Source organism: Heptranchias perlo, chromosome 9 (genome assembly GCF_035084215.1).
Source record: "Heptranchias perlo isolate sHepPer1 chromosome 9, sHepPer1.hap1, whole genome shotgun sequence".
Lineage (NCBI taxonomy): Eukaryota > Metazoa > Chordata > Chondrichthyes > Hexanchiformes > Hexanchidae > Heptranchias > Heptranchias perlo.
Window position 1 is genome coordinate 61,169,928 of NC_090333.1, and position 21,708 is coordinate 61,191,635.

The window sequence follows — 21,708 nt, forward strand, 5'->3', positions numbered from 1 at the left end:
CAGTTATAATGATCGATTTGGCCAGTTGCTCAAATGGTTAGTTTAACCAGCTGATTCTTATACTGATTCCCATGTGTATTATGTTGCTCAGCACTGTTGAGCACTCAGGTGTTTAAATTGCCAGTTACTGCTTCGCAGCGCTCCACTCCGAGTGACAGTTATGAACTAAATGAAGAGTACTAAATGAATTTGACTAAAAAAAGAGGGGAGGATGAGAGGAGGGGGAAACCAATTGGTTAATCAGCTGTTTAAAGTGTTTGGCAGCACTGAACAGCCTCATTACAGGAATCTAGTATAAACTGATCAGTACAACTGAAGGAAAACCTGTGCATTAGTCTCAAGTTGGATTTGGCAACCAGGATTTAAACCATGCATCACTACAGTTGGATTCTATAGTAACACCAGTTGCTCTTAAAGTCAACACATGCTCTGTTCACTGGCTCTTAAACTCAAACCCTAATTTTAAACGGGTCCAGTGAGCAGTCCGTGTGCTAACTCTGAGACCGGCTAGTACATTAGCCAGCTAATACATTCAACAGCTGTTCCGCTCACTGTAACAGAAGCCTGTTTAAACAGGTAGCTCCTAGCTACATCAGGAGGCTCTGTAGTGATCTTAAAGTTAAGACTACCATAAGCCAGGCTAAGCTAACATGTTAAAATGGTGTTCAGTGAGGTGACGTGCAGTTACATGACATTAGTTTGTGAAAGCGCTGGAGCAATAGTTACTGATTAGATGCCTGTTCACTTAATGTAATCTTAATGTCCCTTGAAAATAATGAGCTCAATAAGTACTGCTTTTGGTTTCAGGATTTGCCTATAACAAGCATGCAATACTACATGAAGCTGAGTGTGATAGCTGGTATTAGATTATGTAACTAAAGTAACACAATCGAGAGGTTCAGATGAGTCTCGTTATTTATGATATCTGAATGCTCTGACAGTGTAACAAGTTTGTAAATGCTCAGCTTATATATTGAAATGGACAGTCAAGGTGAATTACAGAGTCCAAGTTGATATTGAGCCAGCATGTGTGCAGCTGGCATAGACATTCATTGCCCATTTATATTGTAGAGCTGCTTGAAGAAGGGATTGTGCAGTTCTTTCTGTGGCTTTCAGTGCTGTGGAATCCACCATATTGTATTGTGTACAGAACAACAGAGAAGCATGCTTTTATTTGAAAGCTGTGATTCGTAACCTGGGTTCTAGACCTCTCCCCATGCCTACCTCGGTAGCTGGAGGAAGGTATGTGCAAATCAGAAAGTGAATCAATACACCACACTTTTGACCTGAATGGGCAGGCTGAGCCCACTGGTGGCAAGAGAAGAAGGCATTCTCTACCTTTGCTGCAAATGTTTATATTCCTACCAGGGGCATTCAGAAACCCCGACTCCTGAGGTGGGTCTCAGAGACTCTAGAGCCTTCAGTATTGCATCCATGACTTTAGCACATGGCTGTCAAAGTCAGGTCTGCTGTTGATAATTGTGCAGTAAAGTAAATGGGGCCTCATCTATACACAAACCCAAACTCAACAAGAGAATCATTCAGATCTCTCATTCATCCCTGAACAGTCTGTTGTTTTGTATAATATATACAAAGTAGTTTCCCCCTTGTTTCAATTGTGCAAGATAACTGGCAACATGTCAGGGTGAGTTAATTGTATAAGTGACCATCAGCTATGAATCACATCATAGCATGTGAGGTAGAGTAATGGCTGCCAAGCTCTGGAGACACAGAATTACAGAATAATAATCTGCATACTGAGGAATGAACATGCAGTTTATAGAGATTTCACTTTCAGAAAATAACCAGGAATAAAAGTGGGGGGGGGGGAAATTGGATACGGCCTATTATTGGGTGTGGGTAGCACGATCTGCTATTTACCCTTGCCCAATGGCCCCTGCACAGACAGGACGAGAACTTCGTCTGGCCTCAGTACTCACCTTCAATAAGCGTCCAGGCCTTGCACATCGATTCAAGTAAATGCGCACTTGCCACCAGCAGGGGGAGCCCTAATCTCTTAAAGGGAGAATGTCCCTTAAAATCTCTTAAAGGTAGCCAGCACCTGTTATCTGCTAAAAAAATAACAGTCTGCTGTCTGCACGGAGTCTGAATGGAGATCAGATATCACACACATAAAACACAGATGCAGGTCCCGTCCCTATGTTTACAAACTGATGAGTTATGTTAAAACATTGAACAAAGGTTGCGCACCACTAAATCCTACATCCTCCAAACTGCAGGCCAGACCTCACCAGTCTGCCAATCTGAGTTAGTACCATTCCTGCGAGAGTGTGTGCACCAAGGTTGTCTGCTGATGCACTAGAGGCCTTGGTGCAAGGGTAGACAGAATAAGGGACATCCTATATCTGTGGGGGAAGGGGGGGGGGTGCAAGAGGCCCTACAGACATATGCCCAAAAGGTAGTGGGAGGCAGTGGGGGATGAAGTCAATGCCAGGTGCACAACACCACAATCATGGATATAGTACAGGAAGAAGTTCAATTCTTTGACACAAGTGGTCAAGGTGAGTGAGGTCAACTGTTAAGTGGCGTCTCCTACCAACTACACCAGTAGCCGCATCCACTGCTCCACGCACTACATCCTCATCACCCTCATACAAACAAACTCTTCCAATCAGATTCTTCCTCTCACCCTTACACATTACCACTGTTGCAAGTCGCCCACCCACAATTCACAGGCCACACACACTGGTAGCTATTCAATCATGACAGTCACATCAACCAGACACATGTCCCGCTTGCTTGCAGGAGAAGGTGGCGCATAACACGGGGCAGCAAGGGGCAGTGGCATTTGGCCCCTTGAGCCTGTCCGCCATTCATTGAGATCATGGTGGACCTGCGACCTAAGTCCATATACCCGCCTTAGCCCCATATCCCTTAATAACTTTGGTTCACAGAAATTTATCAATCTCAGATTTAGAATTCACAATTGAGCTAGCATCAACTGCCATTTGTGGAAGAGAGTTCCAAACTTCTCCCACCCTTTGCGTGTTAAAGCATTTCCTAACTTCACTCCTGCACGTCCTGGCCGTAAATGTTAGGCTATATCCCCACGTCCTAGTATTCAAGCATAGGAGACCTCCAAAAATAGTTACAAATGCATCAGCAGCCGAAAGCACTAATCCAGCCACTCACCTGTAAATCCTGCATTGTCCCTTTAAATGTTGCAGTGGGGGGTCCTCCAGGCACTCTAAGACATGTTCAGATGGTCGTGGTTAAGACTGTGCGTTGAGTTCAGCATTAAGTCCCAAAATGGTGTCTATCACTTTAAATCAGCATTTCACGCTGATTGTATCCATTTTCTGCTTATTTTACATGCTGTCGGCATTCGGTATGTGCGCATGCGCCAATACCTATAGATGGCGACCGGCACATGTCACACTGGAAACGTGCATGTGCAGCCAAGACGCCATCTTGGATGTTCGGGAGGCCGCGTAGCGCCAAAATAACGGACGCTACACGGCCCAATTTCTAGTCCAAAGTGTCTTGACTTGTGAATATCCAGGATACTGGATATTCTCAATGAATTAAAATCCAGAAATCCAATTCAAACACTCCAGATAACATAATTTGTTTGCCTTCTGAAACTCAAGTTTGGAATAATAGTCATTTCTCTGAGAGGCATCTTGTATCATTTAAAATATACTAGCTTATCTCCTGTGGCATTGCTCATGATAAATTGGAAGATATGCCATTTTATAATGACAAGAACAGTCTACCTTGTAGCTGCCAAGGTGTTTAATCTAGCCTGTCTCATTAAGACCAATTGCTGTTGGTGAGGGAAATTCGCAGATTGACAGGTGCTTGTAAATTTCCAGCACCAGGTCAGCAGAAACCAACAAGAAATGACTGGCTTTCTTAAAAAAAAGTCCAAGTTTATGTAAGGTAAATTAGGAGGTGTTTTCAGTTCAATCCCTCTGTAAAATTCCTCTTCCTTCATTCATTCTTTCCCTGTGCCTAAGCGGCCATGGCTGCAGCTGCTTTTCAATTTTTAAAAGAACGTGTTACAGCTCCGCTCCAGACCTTTTCCCTGCTTAATTATGCACCAAACTCCCAGTTTCCCATTCACCCAGAGACATGGTTTCCCACATTAATAAGCACTCATATTTCTCTCTCAGTGCTTCATTAACAGGTTGAACCGATAGAGCATTACATCCATCTCCCCATCAGTGATGCTGTCCACGGACATCTTGGCCAATTCACAAATCATCTGCTTCATGTGTGAGCCTCAGTAGTAGATCTCAAGCCATGTTCATTTTTGACTGATCGTTGTTCCTGAGATATGTTTAAAAACATAAGAACATAAGAAATAGGAGCAGGAGTAGGCCATACGGCCCCTTGAGTCTGCTCTGCCATTCAATACGATCATGGCTGATCTTTTACCTCAACTCCACTTTCCCGTCCGAACCCATATCCCTTGATTCCCTTAGTGTCCAAAAATCTATCAATCTCAGTCTTGAATACACTCAATGAGCACCCACAGCCCTCTGTGGTAGAGAATTCCAAAGATTCACAACCCTCTGAGTGAAAAAATTCTTCCTCTTCTCGGTCCTAAATGGCCGACTCCTTATCTTGAGACTATGACCTCTAGTTCTAGATTCTCCCGCCAGGGAAAACAACCCCTCAGCATCTACCCTGTCAAGCCCTCTAAGAATTTTATATGTTTCAATGAGACCACCTCTCATTCTTCTAAACTCCAGAGAATATAGGCCCATTCTACTCAATCTCTCCTCACAGGACAACCCTCGCATCCCAGGAATCAATCTAGTAAACCTTTGTTGTACCCCCTCTAAGGCAAATATATCCTTCCTTAGGTAAGACGACCAAAACTGTACACAGTACTCCAGGTGTGGACTCACCAGAGCCCTATATAATTACAGCAAGATCTCCTTACTCATATACTCCAATCCCCTTGCAATACGAACATATGAATTAAGAGCAGGAGTAGGCCATTCGGCCCCTCGAGCCTGCTCTGCCATTTGATAAGATCATGGCGGATCTGATTGCGACCTCAACCCTACTTTTCTGACTACCTACTATAACCTTTGACTCCCTTGTTAATTAGGAATCTATCTAACTCAGGCTTAAAAATATTCAATGACCCTGCATCCACAGCTCTCAGAGAAAAAATTTCTTCTCATCTCTGTCTTAAATGGGAGACCCCTTATTTTTAAACTGTGGCCCCTAGTTCTAGTCTCTCCCACAAGGGGAAACATCCTCTCAGCATCTACTCCTTCTGGTCCCCTCAGAATCTTATATGTTTCAATAAGATCACCTCTCATTCTTCTAAACAGTGTATACAGGCCCAATTTGTCCATCCTTTCCTCATAAGATAACCCTCTCATCCCAGGAATCAGTCAAATTAACCTTCTCTGAACCACCTCCAAAGCAATTGTGTCCTTTCTTAAATGAGGAGACCAAAACTGCTCACAATATTCTAGATGTAGTCTCACCAATGCCCTGTACAACTGTAGCAAAACATCTCTACTTCTATATTCCATTCCCCTTGCAATAAATGACAACATTCCATTTGCCTTCCTAATCACTTGCTGTACCTGCATACTAACTTTTTGTGATTCATGTACCTCAGAGTTCTGCAGTCTCTCTCCACAAGTTCATGTTTTCCCACATTATACTCCATCTGCCAAATTTTTGCCCACTCCTTCAACCTATCTATATCCCTTTGCAGACTCCTAATGTCCTCTTCACAACTTACTTTCCTACCTACCTTTGTGTCATCAGCAAATTTAGCAACCATACATTCGGTCCCTTCATCCAAGTCATTGATATAGATTGTAAATAGTTGAGGCCCAAGCACTGATCCCTGTGGCACTCCACTCGTTACATCTTGCCAACCTGAAAATGACCCATTTATGCCTACTCTGTGTTTCCTGTTAGCTAACCAATCCTTTATCCATGCTAATATGATACCCCCAACACCAGGAGCTCTTATTTTGTGTAGTAGCCTTTGATGTGGCACCTTGTCAAAAGCCTTCTGGAAATCCAAGTACACCACATCTACAGGATCCCCTTTATCCACGTTGCTTGTTACTTCCTCAAAGAATTCTAATAAATTAGTCAAACATGATTTCCCTTTCACAAAGCGGTGTTGACTTTGCCTGATTGCATTGAGATTTTCTAAGTGCCCTGCTATAACCTCCTTAATAATAGATTCTAGCATTTTCCCTATTTCAGATATTAAGCTAACTGGCCTGAAGTTTCCTGCTTTCTGTCTCCTTCCTTTCTTGAATCGAAGAGTTACATTTGCTATTTTTCAATTTGATGGGACCCTTCCTGAATCTAGGGAATTTTGGAAAATTAATACCAATGCATCTACTATCTCTGCAGCAACTTCTTTTAAGACCCTAGGATGAAGTCCATCAGGACCTGGGGACTTGTCAGCTTTTAATTCTAATATTTTTTTCAAAACCCTTTCCCTGGTGATTGTAAATGTTTTAAGTTCCTCCCTCCCTCTCACCTCTTGATTCACATTTATTTCTGACATGTTATTTGTATCCTCTACAGTGAAGACGGACGCAAAATAACTGTTCAATTCATCTGCCATTTACTTATTCTCCATTATTAATTCTCCAGACTCGCTCTCTAGAGGACCAACGCTCACTTTACTTACTCTTTTCCTTTTTAAATACCTGTAGAAACTCTTACTATCTGTTTTTATTTTTCTAGCTAGCTTTCTCTCGAACTCTAATTTCTCCTTCCTTATTATTCTTTTAGTCATTCTTTGCCGTTTTTTATATTCTGTCTAATCTTCTAATCTTCGCGGAATTGTATTCTTTTTCTTTCAATTTGATACTATCTTTAACTTCCTTGTTAGCCACGGATGGTACGTCCTTCCCTTAGAGTCTTTCTTTCTCACTGGAATGTATCTTTGCTGAGTGTTATGAAATATCTCATTAAATGTCTGCCACTGAATCTCTACTGACAAATCCCTTAACCTAAGTTCCCAGTTCACTTTAGCCAGCTCTGTCTTCATGCCCTCATAATTGACCTTATTTAAGTTTAAAACACTAGTCTTAGACTTACTCTTCTCTCCCTCAAACTGAATGTGAAATTCAATCATATTGTGATCACTGCTACCTAGAGGCTCCTTTACAATGAGGTCATTAATTAATCCTGTCTCATTACACATTACCAGATCTAGAATAGCCTGCTCTCTGGTTGGCTCTAGAACGTGCTGCTCTAAGAAACTGTCCCGAAAGGACTCTATGAACTCATCTTCCAGGCTACCTTTGCCAATCAGATTCTTTCAGTCTATGTGTAGATTAAAATCACCCATGATTATCGCTGTTCCTTTCTTACAAGCCCCTATTATTTCTTCCTGTATACCCTGTCCTACAGTGTGGTTACTGTTAGGGGGCCTATAAACTACTCCCACAAATGACTTCTTGCCTTTACTATTTCTTATCTCTACCCAAACTGATTCTACATCTTGGTCTTTAGAACTAAGGTCATTTCTCTCTATTATACTCATGTCATACTTAATAACAGAGCTACCCCTCCACCTTTTCCTAGCTTCCTGTCCTTCCGAAATGTCAAGTACCCTTGAATATTCAGGTTCCAGCCTTTGTCATCTTGCAGCTATCAGTAATGGCTATCAGATCGTTCATATTTATTTCTATTTGAGCTGTCAATTCATCCATTTTGTTACGAATGCTACATACATTCAGATACAAAGCCTTTAGTGCCGTCTTTTTACTATTTTTGCAACCTCTGGCCTTATCTCTGGCCTTATCTCTTAAGTTTGCATGCTCTGTCCCTTCCTGCCGCTCTCTGATTATTATTTCCCTTATCGCTACCTTGCTCTCTTGCCTTGTCTTCTTCTTTTAATTTATCACATCTTCCCTTACTTGATCCCTTGCCCCCACTATTTAGTTTAAAGCCCTCTCTTCTGCCCCAGTTACACAATTCGCCAGGACACTGGGCCCAGCACGGTTCAGGTGAAGCTCCCACTTTCCCCAGTACTGGTGCCAGTGCCCCATGAATCGAAACCCATTTCTCCCACACTAATCTTTGAGCCACGAATTTAACTCTAATCTTATTTACCCTCTTCCCTCGTCCTACCTATGTCATTGGTACCTACGTGGACCACAACAACTGGATCCTCCCCCTCCCACTACAAGTTCCTCTCCAGCCCAGAGCAGATGTCCCGAACCCTAGTACCGGGCAGGCAACACAGCCTTCTGGATTCTCGTTCTCGGCTGCAGAGATGTGTGTCTATCCCCCTGACTATACTGTCCCACTACTACCACTACATTCCTACTAACTCCCCCCGCTTGAATGGCTTCCTGTACCATGGTGCCACGGTCAGTTTGCTCATCCACTCTGCAGCCCCTGCTTTCGTCCATACAGGCTGCAAGCACCTCAAACCTGTTGGACAATTGCAAAGGCTGAGGCTCCTCCACTTCCACCTTCTCGACCCCCTTACCTGCCTTGCTCGCAGTCACACCCTCCTATCCCTGACCATTGACCAATTCAGACAACCCTATCCTAAGGGGTGTGTCCACCTCCTGGAAACGAGTGTCCAGGTATCTTTCCCCCTCCCTGATGTGTCGCAGTGTCTGCAGCTCAACCTCCAGTTCAGTGACTCTGAGCTGAAGCTCCTCAAGCCGCAGACACTTACTGCAGACGTGTTTGCCCCCGATCACACTGGAGTCCAGGAGCTCCCACATTCTGCGGTCGCTACACATCACCTGCCCTGCCATCTTTATTATATGTTAATTAATTTATTTTTCTTCTTAATTAAATTTCTAATTTATAAACCCTACTACTCCCAATAAGCTTTACAACTACTAGTAAACCTTCTACTACGACTAAAACCTTACAATTACTAAGTTACACTTGTTTTGAAAGTTAAACGAGTCAAATACTCTCCAATCACTTCCGTGTTTCCCTGTGATGACACACTTGGATTTTTCTCAGAACCTGGTGGGTGGCAGAGTCTGAACTCCTGCTCTCGGACCCTCCTCATCCCCCTCCCTCATCCCCCTCCCTCAACCCCTCCCTCATCTCCCCCCCTCATCCCCCCCTCATCCCCCTCCCTCATCCCCCCCTCATCCCCCTCCCTCATCCCCCCTCATCCCCCCCTCATCCCCCTCCCTCATCTCCCTCCCTCATCTCCCTCCCTCATCCCCCTCCTCATCCCCTCCCTCATCCCCTCCCTCATCCCTCTCCCTCATCCCTCTCCCTCATCCCCCTCCCTCATCCCCTTCCCTCATCCCCTTCCCTCATCCCCTTCCCTCATCCCCCTCCCTCATCCCCTCCCTCATCCCCTCCCTCATCCCCTCCCTCATCCCCTCCCTCATCCCCTCCCTCATCCCCCTCCCTCATCCCCCTCCCTCATCCCCCTCCCTCATGCCCCTCCCTCATGCCCCTCCCTCACCCCCCTCCCTCATCCCCCTCCCTCCGATCTCACTAACCTCGGCTCTCCCGCTCTCGGGCCCTCCTTCATCCCCCTCCCTCCGATCTCACTGACCTCAGCTCTCCCGCCCTCGGGCCCTCCTTCATCCCCCTCCCTCCGATCTCACTGACCTCGGCTCTCCCGCCCTCGGGCCCTCCTTCATCCCCCTCCCTCCGATCTCACTGACCTCGGCTCTCCCGCTCTCGGGCCCTCCTTCATCCCCCTCCCTCCGATCTCACTGACCTCGGCTCTCCCGCTCTCGGGCCCTCCTTCATCCCCCTCCCTCCGATCTCACTGACCTCGGCTCTCCCGCTCTCGGGCCCTCCTTCATCCCCCTCCCTCCGATCTCACTAACCTCGGCTCTCCCGCTCTCGGGCCCTCCTTCATCCCCCTCCCTCCGATCTCACTAACCTCGACACTCCCGCCCTCGGGCCCTCCTTCATCCCCCTCCCTCCGATCTCACTAACCTCGGCTCTCCCGCTCTCGGGCCCTCCTTCATCCCCCTCCCTCCGATCTCACTGACCTCGGCTCTCCCGCTCTCGGGCCCTCCTTCATCCCCCTCCCTCCGATCTCACTGACCTCGGCTCTCCCGCTCTCGGGCCCTCCTTCATCCCCCTCCCTCCGATCTCACTGACCTCGGCTCTCCCGCTCTCGGGCCCTCCTTCATCCCCCTCCCTCCGATCTCACTGACCTCAGCTCTCCCGCTCTCGGGCCCTCCTTCATCCCCCTCCCTCCGATCTCCCTTAGCTCAGCTCTCCCGCTCTCGGGCCCTCCTTTATCCGCCTCCGATCTCCCTTAGCTCAGCTCTCCCGCTCTCGGGCCCTCCTTCATCCCCCTCCCTCCGATCTCACTGACCTCGGCTCTCCCGCTCTCGGGCCCTCCTTCATCCCCCTCCCTCCGATCTCCCTTAGCTCAGCTCTCCCGTTCTCGGGCCCTCCTTTATCCGCCTCCGATCTCACTTAGCTCAGCTCTCCCGCTCTCGGGCCCTCCTTTATCCGCCTCCGATCTCACTTAGCTCAGCTCTCCCGCTCTCGGGCCCTCCTTTATCCGCCTCCGATCTCACTTAGCTCAGCTCTCCCGCTCTCGGGCCCTCCTTTATCCGCCTCCGATCTCCCTTAGCTCAGCTCTCCCGTTCTCGGGCCCTCCTTTATCCGCCTCCGATCTCACTTAGCTCAGCTCTCCCGCTCTCGGGCCTTCCTTTATCCACCTCGCTAAAGGCTAACATACCATTTGCCTTCCTGATTGCTTGCTGTACCTGCATGTTAACTCTGTGATTCATGTACAAGGACACCGAAATCCCTCTGAATACCAACATTACCTAGTCTCTCACCTTTTAAAAAATATTCTGCTTTTCTATTCTTCCTACCAAAGTGGATAATTTCACATTTCCCCACATTATACTCCATCTGCCACCTTCTCGCCCACTCACTTAACCTGTCTATATCCCTTTGCAGACTCTTAGCATCCTCCTCACAGCTTACTTTCCCACCTAGCTTTGTATCGTCAGCAAACTTGGATACATTACATTCGGTCCCCTCATCTAAGTCATTGATATATATTGTAAACAGTTGAGGCCCAAGCACTGATCCTTGCGGCACCCCACTAGTTACAACCTGCCAACCCGAAAATGACCCATTTATTCCTACACTCTGTTTCTGTCCGTTAACCAATCCTCAATCCGTGCTAATATTTCAGTCTCTCCCCTAACTCGCTGGTTCTGACCTTCCGGAAGACAAGTCTGAACAAAAACCTGCTCAACGTATTCTCATTGTTGAGGCTCTGCAACACCAATGCCTCAGCTCCTATTCTCTTTACCTGTTCCACTTATCCTCTATATCTCAAACTATCTGCTTTCATCATAATTAATCTCTCTTTCTTTTTCCAAAAACTGTTCAGAATTAAAAGCCCCTTGAGATTTTTATTTCCTCTTGTATAAAGTCAAAGAAAAATAATTTCATTAAATTATTTATAAACCAATGCCTTACATGGTATAATGTTTCCATTCTTATAAATCAGTGTATCCTCTGACTTTACCATGAGCAGCACATTGAAAATTCATATTGTATATTTAAATATCTTATAGTTAGCATGTGTTTTGTCTGTCACATTTTGGGTGTCAACTTTGGACAGCACTCCTGTATATCTGAACGTTTCTGTGCCACTCTTCCACCTGATTGGTTTAAATGATGCATTCATAAAAGAGCAACGGATCACACCGAAGGGGAAGAGAATGTACACATCAAATGTTTGGAAACAGTTAAACTACAATAAAGAACTACTAGGGATGTTAGAACACAGCAGATCAAACATTGAGGAAGGAGGCATTGCTGGATCTAGTTCTGGGGAATGAGGTGGGTCAAGTGGAGCAAGTGTCAGTGTGGGGAACAATTAGGGACCAGAGATCATAGTATCAAAAGGTTTAGATTAGTTATGGAAAAGGACCAGCAGCAATCTAGAATGAAAATACTTAATTGGAGGAGGGCCAATTTCAATGGGTTGAGAACAGATGGCCCGGGTAAATTGAAATCAAAGATTGGCAGGCAAAACTGTGATCAAACAAGAGGAGATGATTTGGATACAGTGTAGGTACGTTCCCACAAGGGGGAAAGGTAGGGCAACCAAAGCCAGAGCTCCCTGGATGATAGAGATAGAGAGTAAGATGAAGCAGAAAAAGGGGGCCTATGACAGATGTCAGCTTGATGATGCAAGTGAGATCCAGGCTGAATATAGAAAGAACAGATAAGTGAAAAAGGAAATAAGAGGGGCAAAGAGAGAGAAGAGAATAGATGGCTAACATAAAAGGGAATCTAAAAGTCTTCTATAGGTATATAAATAGTAAACGGGTAATAAAAGAAGGGGTGGGGTTGATTAGGGACCAAAAAGGAGATCTATGCATGGAGGCAGAGGGCATGGCAGAGGTACTAAATGAGTATTTTGCATCTGGGTTTACCAAGGAAGAAGATGCTGCCAAGGTCACAGTAAAAGAGGAGGTAGTTGAGATACTGGATGGGCTAAAAATTGATAAAGAGGAGGCACTAGAAAGGCTAGCTAAACTTAAAGTAGATGAGTTACCTGGTCCGGATGGGATGCATCCTAGGTTACTGAGGGAAGTAAGGGTAGAAATTCCAGAGGTGCTGGCCATAATCTTCCAATCCTCCTTAGACATGGGGGTGGTGCCAGAGGAACGGAGAATTGCAAATGTTACACCCTTGTTTAAAAAAGGGTGTAAGGATAAACCCGGCAACTACTGTTTAACCTCGGTGGCGGGGAAGCTTTTAGAAATGATAATCCGGGACAAAATTAATAGTCACTTAGATTAATAAAGGAAAGTCAGCATGGATTTATTAAAGGCAAATCGTGTTTAACTAACATGATTGAGTTTTTTGATGAGGTAACAGAGAGGGTTGATGTGTTTATGGACTTTCAAAAGGTGTTTGATAAAGTGCCATATAATAGGCTTGTCAGCAAAATTGAAGCCCATGGAATAAAAGAGGCAGTAGCAGCATGGATATGAAATTGGCTAAGTGAAAGGAAACAGAGAGTAGTGGTGAATGGCTCTTTTTTGGACTGGAGGGAGGTGTACAGTGGTGTTCCCCAGGGGTCGGTACTAGGAGCGCTGCTATTTTTGATATATATTAATGACTTGGACTTGGGTGTACAGGGCACAATTTCAAAATTTGCAGATGCCACAAAACTTGGAAGTGTAGTAAACAGTGAGGAGGATAGTGATAGACTTCAAGAGGATAAAGACAGGCTGGTGTAATGGCTGACACATGGCAGATGAAATTTAACGCAGAGAAGTGTGAAGTGATACATTTTGGCAGGAAGAACGAGGAGAGGCAATATAAAGTAAATGGTACAATTTTAAAGGGGATGCAGGAACAGAGCGACCTGGGGGTATAAATCTTTGAAGGTGGCAGGACAGGTTAACAAAGGGTTAATAAAGCACACGGGATCCTAGGCTTTATAAATAGAGGCAGAGTACAAAAGCAAGGAAGTTATGTTGAACCTTTATAAAACACTGGTTCGGCCACAACCGGAGTAGTGTGTCCAATTCTGAGCACCACTGTTTAGGAAGGATGTAAAGGCCTTAGAGAGGGTGCAGAAAAGATTTACTAGAATGGTTCCAGGGATGAGGCACCTCAGTTACGTGGATAGACTGGAGAAGCTGCGGTTGTTCTCCTTAGAGCAGAGAAGGTTGAGAGGAGATTTGATAGAAGTGTTCAAAATTATGAAGCATTAAGATAAAATAAATAAAGAGAAACTGTTCCCATTGGCGGAAGGGTCGAGAACCAGAGGGCATAGATTTAAGGTGATTGGCAAAAGAACTAAAGGTGACATGAGGAAAAACTTTTTTACACATCAAGTGGTTAGGATCTGGAATGGACTGCCAGAGTGGGTGGTGGAGGCAGATTCAATCATGGCCTTCAAAAGGGAACTGGATAAGTACTTGAAAGTAAAAAATTTGTGGGGCTACTGGGATAGTGCGGGGGAGTGGGACTAGCTGGATTGCTCTTGCATATGGGCCAAATGGCCTCCTTCCATGCTGTAACCTTTCTATGATTCTATGATTCTATTTACTGATCTCTTATAAACTTCTTTCCAAATTCTTTCAGTGGTGATGTGCATCCCTCCCTCGCTTTTACACATGAGAATCCCCTTGCAATAGCATAACCTTTGATTCACCATGAATAATATTTGTAAACAATTTTACCACACCAAGTTATAGTCCAGCAATTTTATTTTAAATTCACAAGCTTTCGGAGGCTACCTCCTTCGTCAGGTGAACGATGTGAAACGATGTGAACGATTTTCACATCGTTCACCTGACGAAGGAGGTAGCCTCCTTGGTGTTGTAAAATTGTTTACAATTGTCAACCCCAGTCCATCACCGGCATCTCCACATCATGAATAATATTGTGGGAGATGTGTTAGTTTTGAGAGAAAAAAAGTAGTGAAAAATTGGTGTGAAATTTTTATATAAGTAGGATAAACTAGTGTGCAGAAAAAGGCAAAAAGTAATATTTTATTTAATTTCAAGAAACATAGCCAAGTAGAACATGAAGTGGAATCATATAATTGTTGAACTTTGAGGTTTGTAGTTGTGAACACTGTGGGCCTTAGCTTCACATACTGATTGGAACAAAGCAATGTGAGGTTAAAATCTAAAACTTTCTCCTAACCGAAGAGTAAAATGTTGAAAACATTTAGCTGTTGACACACTCGTAGAAGGCAAAGTGAATTTTGTGACTGCATATTTGTGGATGCTTTTCTCTTGGACTGTTTTTCAATGGCGGACGGAATTGAATCTATACACCAACATTTGTTGGAAAGGACCATGAGAGAAAATGGGAGTGAGGGAAAAGCAATGACAAGATAGTTGTACTGTAGTATGCCTGGAACAATAGAAAGTTGGACAAAATGTTGTGAAAACTGTCCTGAAGGCATGTAGTATTATTGTGTTAAGTTTCAGTGGGAAAACAATGCACGGACTCTTAACACATCATGGCCAGTTCACACCAACCCTGTGTTCACATTATGTGTCTTATTTGAAAACTAAAAGCAAAAGCCTTCTTAATTATCTTGCATTATCTAGACCAGTGATTGAATTGCATTTGATGTGGTCATGCTCAGTTGTTCATTGAATTTTTTTTAATCAATGGTAAAAACCAATGTAATATACCATGAAGTGGCTGGGTGGGGGATATGAATGCAATAATGGTTTTCAGAAGACTGGCCTTTAAAACCCTAGGCAGACTTGCTGTTTTGACAAAATACAGGGACTGATGGGAAAGGTTAAACAAACTACAGCGAGTCCTGCCTTGAGCCTGATCCGTGATTCAAATCGGAGTTTCATGTCATTGACTGGACATGTTTCATTAACAATGTTGAACATGAATTTACTACAATTAGTAAACAATCTTATTTCCAATGCAGCTGCACAAAAAAACTGTGCACTAAGGGCAGTAAACTGAAACTAGTGCTGCTGTGTTATCATAGAATCATAGAGTCATAGTATCATACAACACAGAAGGAGGCCTTTCTGCCCTTCATGCCTGCATGAGCTCTTTGAAAGAGCTATCCAATTATCCCCATAACCCTGCAAATTTTTCCCTTTCAAGTATTTATCCAATTCCCTTTTGAAAGTTGCTATTGAATCTGCTTCCACCATCCTTTCAGGCAGTGCATTCTAGACCATAGCAACTCGCTGCATAAAAAAATTTCTTCTCATCTCGCCTCTGGTTCTTTTGCCAGTTACCTTAAATCTGTATCCTCTGGTTATAGAATTGCAATGTGTGCAAACATCAACAGTGACCAAATTCTAATGACATTAATAACAAAAGGGAATGGAATCTTCAGCGTAACCAGATTTTGAAACACTAATTTCTCTCTCTCTCTTTCTCTCTCCCTCTCTTTTCCTTTCTCTCTTTTTTTCTTTCTCTTCCTCTCTCTCTATCTCTCTCTTTCTCTTTCTCTCACTTTCTCTCTTTTTCTCTCCCTCTCTTTCTCTCCCTTGAGGTTTACAGTCAGTGCATTTGTTTAAATCCCTTTCTGGAATACTGCCGTCTGAAATATTAGGGAGAATTTCCCGGGCGGGAATCTGGCAGCATGACCGCCCTGGAGCTGCAGTAGGAGGCCATGACTATTTTAACAGCCGGGTCTCATTAACATCCTGCTGCCCAGAGGCAGCTAGCCAGCTTTGGGCCTATGAAGATTGGGCAGCCCGGAGGCCATCAGGTAAGTGCTGGGAGGTGATGGGTTATGCGGGAGGGTTTCGCCAGTTGGGAATGGGGAGTTGGGAGCATGGGGTGACAGCAGCCCAAACTTCCTTTGTGAGATCTGGAGGAGCCCTCCTGTTCCTTCTGGCCTCACAAAATTAGGTTTTAAACTTACATTACCAGCCTCCCCTCTCTCCTTTAAGACGCTCCTTAAAATCTATCTCCTTGACCAAGCTTTTGGTCACCTGTCCTAATATCTCTTTATGTGGCTCGTTGTCAAATTTGGTTTGATAATCGCTTCTGTGAAGGACCTTGGGATATTTTACTACGTTAATGATGCTATGTAAATGCAAGTTGTTGTCTAAATGATAGGACCCCAATTTGCAAATATTAATGACGCTCTGATCTGAGTCAGACGAGCACCACAACTGCCCAAGGAAAGGGTGGTGTTAAAATAGCCGCCGGACAGGAAACAAGCGGTAAGTGTAGCGTTAGGATTTTAACCCCAGTTCTGCCCCGTTTCTGCTGGGCGGAGGGAAGTTAAAATTCCCCCTAGTCTGTTTATGTTGACATACTCTATAGGGCTTACATACATATGATATAAAAGTTTCATCTATGGATTGTGATAGTATAATGTCAGGCAAATCTGTAACATTACGGAGGCTATCACTATATTATTGTTAAAATGGAATCATTAGGCCCAGATTATCGTACATTGTGTTGCTGCTGAGTTCAGTCCAGTAAATTATATAAATTTATATCTATATATTTAGCTATGACGTGCAAAAAGTTACCAGGAGTTCAGCTCCAACTCTCTCAAGCCTACAATTGTGGTCCTGTTTCCTGCTTCATGTTCAGGCTCGAGGCCGAGCCAGGAGTGAGCCTGCGCCTGGGGTGGACAGCTGCTTCCTCACAGGTGCAGTGTACTCAGGTGCCTTTCATGTGTTGGGCACCTGGGGAGGGGGTGGGGTGGGGGTTGGGGCCATGGAAGGAAAATTACCCTATAATGTTGTTGCATCACTGTTTGCACCCTCATGTATTTCCTTCATCTACAGACCTGAGAATGTGCTTTATCAGATTCTCAATCAGACAAGAATGCGCATTTGAAACACTGCAAAATACATAGTTTTTTTATTTGTTCATGGGATGTGGGTGTCGCTGGCAAGGCCAGCATTTATTGCCCATCCCTAATTGCCCATGAGAAGGTGGTGATGAGCTGCCTTCTTGAACCGCTGCAGTCCATGTGGTGAAGGTTCTCCCACAGTGCTGTTAGTTAGGGAGTTCCAGGATTTTGACCCAGCGACAATGAAGGAACAATGATATAATTCCAAGTATATATTGCAAAATGGCTGAAGAAGGTTTTAACAGTCATTTCTAGGAGGCTTTCAGAATTTTCCCCAGGTCAGGGATAGGGATGATCTGTCCTGTACTGGGATGTGCCGTTGTTAAAGATCCTAAAATTAATAGAGCCTGTATTGACTTAAGCTCACCTTTCTCTTGTACATTCCCTTTTGACCATTCTGCCTAATTAGTTTTAAATTCAGTCATTCTCATTTTGGGAGGAGCTGATTTAGAGAATAAGCTGGCATCAAAGAGAGTTACATTTGAAAAAAAAACTATTAACTACATGAAGATGTCAAAACAGAGCATTAACATGTTATTTGAGAACACATTTGTGGCCTTTAAGGAATTCCTCCCTTAGAAAATGGATTCTGTGGAGCACTGATAACACATGAGCCATGGTTTGGTTACTTTTCACATGGTTTTGTTATTTTTTTATTACTGCGATCCCGAGGTTTTTTTAAGATCAATGTTGGTGGTATTGCCTAAAGCAAATATATTAGTGCTTATTCTATTACTACCAGTCAGTAATAGAGTTAGAAACAGGTTCTTGGCTCTAAAGTGTATCAATGAACATTATATAAAAAAATCCAGTATTTATTTATTGAAGCCAAAGTAGTTTTTTTTATATGTGTGGGACTTAAATAAAAGGTTTATTCAACATTTTGAAAGTAATTCTGGATAAGGTGAACAAATAGATTCCACTAGATTTGTGGACACTGTTCAGCTCCTTCAGACTCTGGCGGTATAATTTCTATAGAGATGTTTGTGCTAGTATGGGATGTAGAATTAAAGGGTCAAGATTCCAATTTTCCTGTGGTTTTCAGGAGTACAAAGGAGTCTATATTTGTGAGCCCATTGTACTGCTGACCTAACAGGCAAATATTTAAACATTCTATAGAGCGGGTTTATTCCTTCCATTGGTTAATCATTGTCAGTTACCTATAGTAATGATCACTTACTTTTCCAATACTTTTTTTTAAAACAGATTCTAACCAATCCCCCCCCCCCCATATTGAGAATGGTACAGTGCTATCATTCTTATCTGTAAGGAAACAGTTTTTTTATGTATGCAATTAAAGTAATAAATAAGAGGGTAGTATAGAAGATAGTAGGAAATTATTAAAAGCAGAATTTATTTAATTTGTCATAAGAGACTTTACCATTAGGGAACTATTAAGGTCTTCCTTACTAGTTGTATAATGTTTGTATTCCACAGTTACTTGCTGAATATTCTGTTTGTACCACTCATAAATAAAAATGTCTTGAATGTAACACGCACTTCGTGTTAACTGTTACACTAACTTCCTGTAACACTTTCCCTGTTGCACTATTAATAACAGGCCTATGGTCATAAAACAACGTATTCTCTGGCTCAATATGAGCAACAGTGTTCAGTTCCATTCGCAACCCCTCAGATAATGAAGCAGTCCGAGCCCGCATGCAGCAAGACCTGGACAACATCCAGGCTCGGGCTCATAAGTGGCAAGTAACATTTGTGCCAGACAAATGCCAGGCAATGACCATCTCCAATAAGAGAGAGTCTAACCACCTCCCCTTGACATTCAACGGCATTACCATCGCCGAATCCCCCACCATCAACATCCTGGGGCTCACCATTGACCAAAAACTTAACTGGACCAGCCACATAAATACTGTGGCTACAAGAGCAGGTCAGAGGCTGGGTATTCTGCGGCGAATGACTCACCTCCTGACTCCCCAAAGCCTTTCCACCATCTACAAGGCACAAGTCAGGAGTGTGATGGAATACTCTCCACTTGCCTGGATGAGTGCAGCTCCAACAACACTCAAGAAGCTCGACACCATCCAGGACAAAGCAGCCCGCTTGATTGGCACCCCATCCACCACCCTAAACATTCACTCCCTTCACCACCGGCGCACTGTGGCTGCAGTGTGTACCATCCACAGGATGCACTGCAGCAACTCGCCAAGGCTTCTTTGACAGCACCTCCCAAACCCGCGACCTCTACCACCTAGAAGGACAAGAGCAGCAGGTACATGGGAACAACACCACCTGCACGTTCCCCTCCAAGTCACACACCATCCCGACTTGGAAATATATCGCCGTTCTTTCATCGTTGCTGGGTCAAAATCCTGGAACTCCCTTCCTAACAGCACTGTGGGAGAACCTTCACCACACGGACTGCAGCGGTTCAAGAAGACGGCTCACCACCACCTTCTCAAGGGCAATTAGGGATGGGCAATAAATGCCGGCCTCGCCAGCGATGCCCACATCGCATGAACGAATAAAAAAAACACCATAGAGATCTGTGGAAAAAAATATATGTGTGTGTGTATATTAATAGAGCCTGCATTGGCTTAAACTTCCCTTTCTCTTTCTTGTATATTCCCTTTTGCTTAATTAGTTTTAAATTTAGTCATTCTCACTTTCAAAATGTTTTGGGAGGAGCTGTTTCAAAGAATAAGCTAGCATCAAAGAGAGTTACATTTGCAAAAAGACTATAACAACATGAAGATGTCAAGAAAGAGCATTAACATGTTATTTGAGAGATATATATATTCATATATACACACACATATATAGATTTGATGTTATCTAAAGTTGCAGTGTCCACAACTCTCCCAACAACCCTTAACTTTCTTAACACCAGTGTTATAGAGATACCCAAGCTTGTTCAGCAGACATTTCAGGAGCATGTGGGTTTTGTATTTATGCTGCTCGCTTTGTGATCAGTCAGAACACAGCTGCAAAGAGCAGAGGTCATGAATGTACACAGTGAATGAGTACACAAGGTGCCTGCTTCTAATACTAACCTCTAATGAATCAACTTAAATATTGTTGTAATGAATGTTACACCAACTCTTCTCTTAATAGATAGACTCCTTTACCTCCTGCCTAAAAAAACATTTGTAATGTCGGTGAGAACATTTAAACGTTGATCTCTGTGTGACTAGAATTATAACATGTGAAGTGTGCTATATTAGTCCACAGACATTGGACATTCTTCAATAGGTCACAGGAATTGACTCCAGAATGGAGCTGTCATTATCTTAAACATTTTGACAATGGCCAAACATAGAACAATTTGCAGCACTGAGTCATTGGTACGGTTTTAGTTTCGTGATTCCAAAAAGACACCAAAAGTTGTAAAATACTTTTTAAAAAGACAAAAATCCACTACGCTGTACAATATTAAAATGCACAGAATTGATATCTGCTCATTCCATACAGATACCAAACTCAAATTTTATTTTTTTTAAACAATATTTTGGTCATTATATTAAAGGCATGGCAGGTGAAACTGATCCCAGCTCCACAACTCTTCCACCGCACTGAGCTTACTTCCATTCAGAGTATAATTACTGTTGTTATTTGTTTACCGAAATGCATCACCTCACACTTGCTAACATTGAATTCCATTTTAGCCCATTACCCCACGCAATCCCGAGTGTAAGTCACAACTTTGTTTTAAAATTAAGTTTGTAGAAAGGATCGGAGGATTACTTTCAATCGTGAGTGCTGCCCTTGTAGTTACTTATTTATTTAATCTTCCCTTCCTGTTAAGGGCAATTTGCAAATATGAGAGGAGGTTGAAAGATCACATTGAAGGATGAATTACTTTGGTTGCTACATTTAAGTACGTTCATAAAGATTTCTGTTGGTCAGCATTTCCAGTGGAATTGCAAACGAATTGGGGGTTAAATTGGTTAACCCCTGAAAACGGGCGCGGGAATCGCAGTGCGCGATTAACCCGTACCCGGTCGTTTTGATGCAGGCAGCACGTAACGTTCTACATGATTGCTGCATGCAGCCAGCGCCACCAGCACTATGAGTGGCCGCACACACCAGCAGGGAGCCCTGACGTCAGGAGTGGCTAGCACTACTTAAAGGCAGCCTGCACCTCTTAAAGGGGATGTGCTCTGTGGCTGCAGGAAGTGATGTAAAGTGATTCCTGGGCTGGAAACATTGAGGAATGCCTGCGAGAGCACGTGCACCAAGGTTCTCGGACGGTGCAAGAGGTGGACGCACGGAGGGGCATCCTTCATCCGCCAGGGGGCAGGAGGACCTCCAGACACATCCTCAAGAGGCAGTGGGAGGCTGTGGCACACAAGGTCAATGTCAGGAGCATCGCACCACGCACTTGGATGCAGCATTGGAAAATGTTCAATGATTTGACACGAGTGGTCAAGGTGAGTGCGTTCAACTGTCACGTGGCATCTCCTACCAAC

The 21,708-nt window shown here is 43.9% G+C and overlaps 1 protein-coding gene across 1 annotated transcript in view; it reads left to right on the forward strand.

Moving 5' to 3' along the window:
* LOC137324915 (adhesion G-protein coupled receptor D2) overlaps nucleotides 1-21,708 on the forward strand; it is a 257,856-nt gene that overhangs the window by 222,413 nt on the left and 13,735 nt on the right. The gene's annotated exons all lie outside the window — the stretch shown is intronic.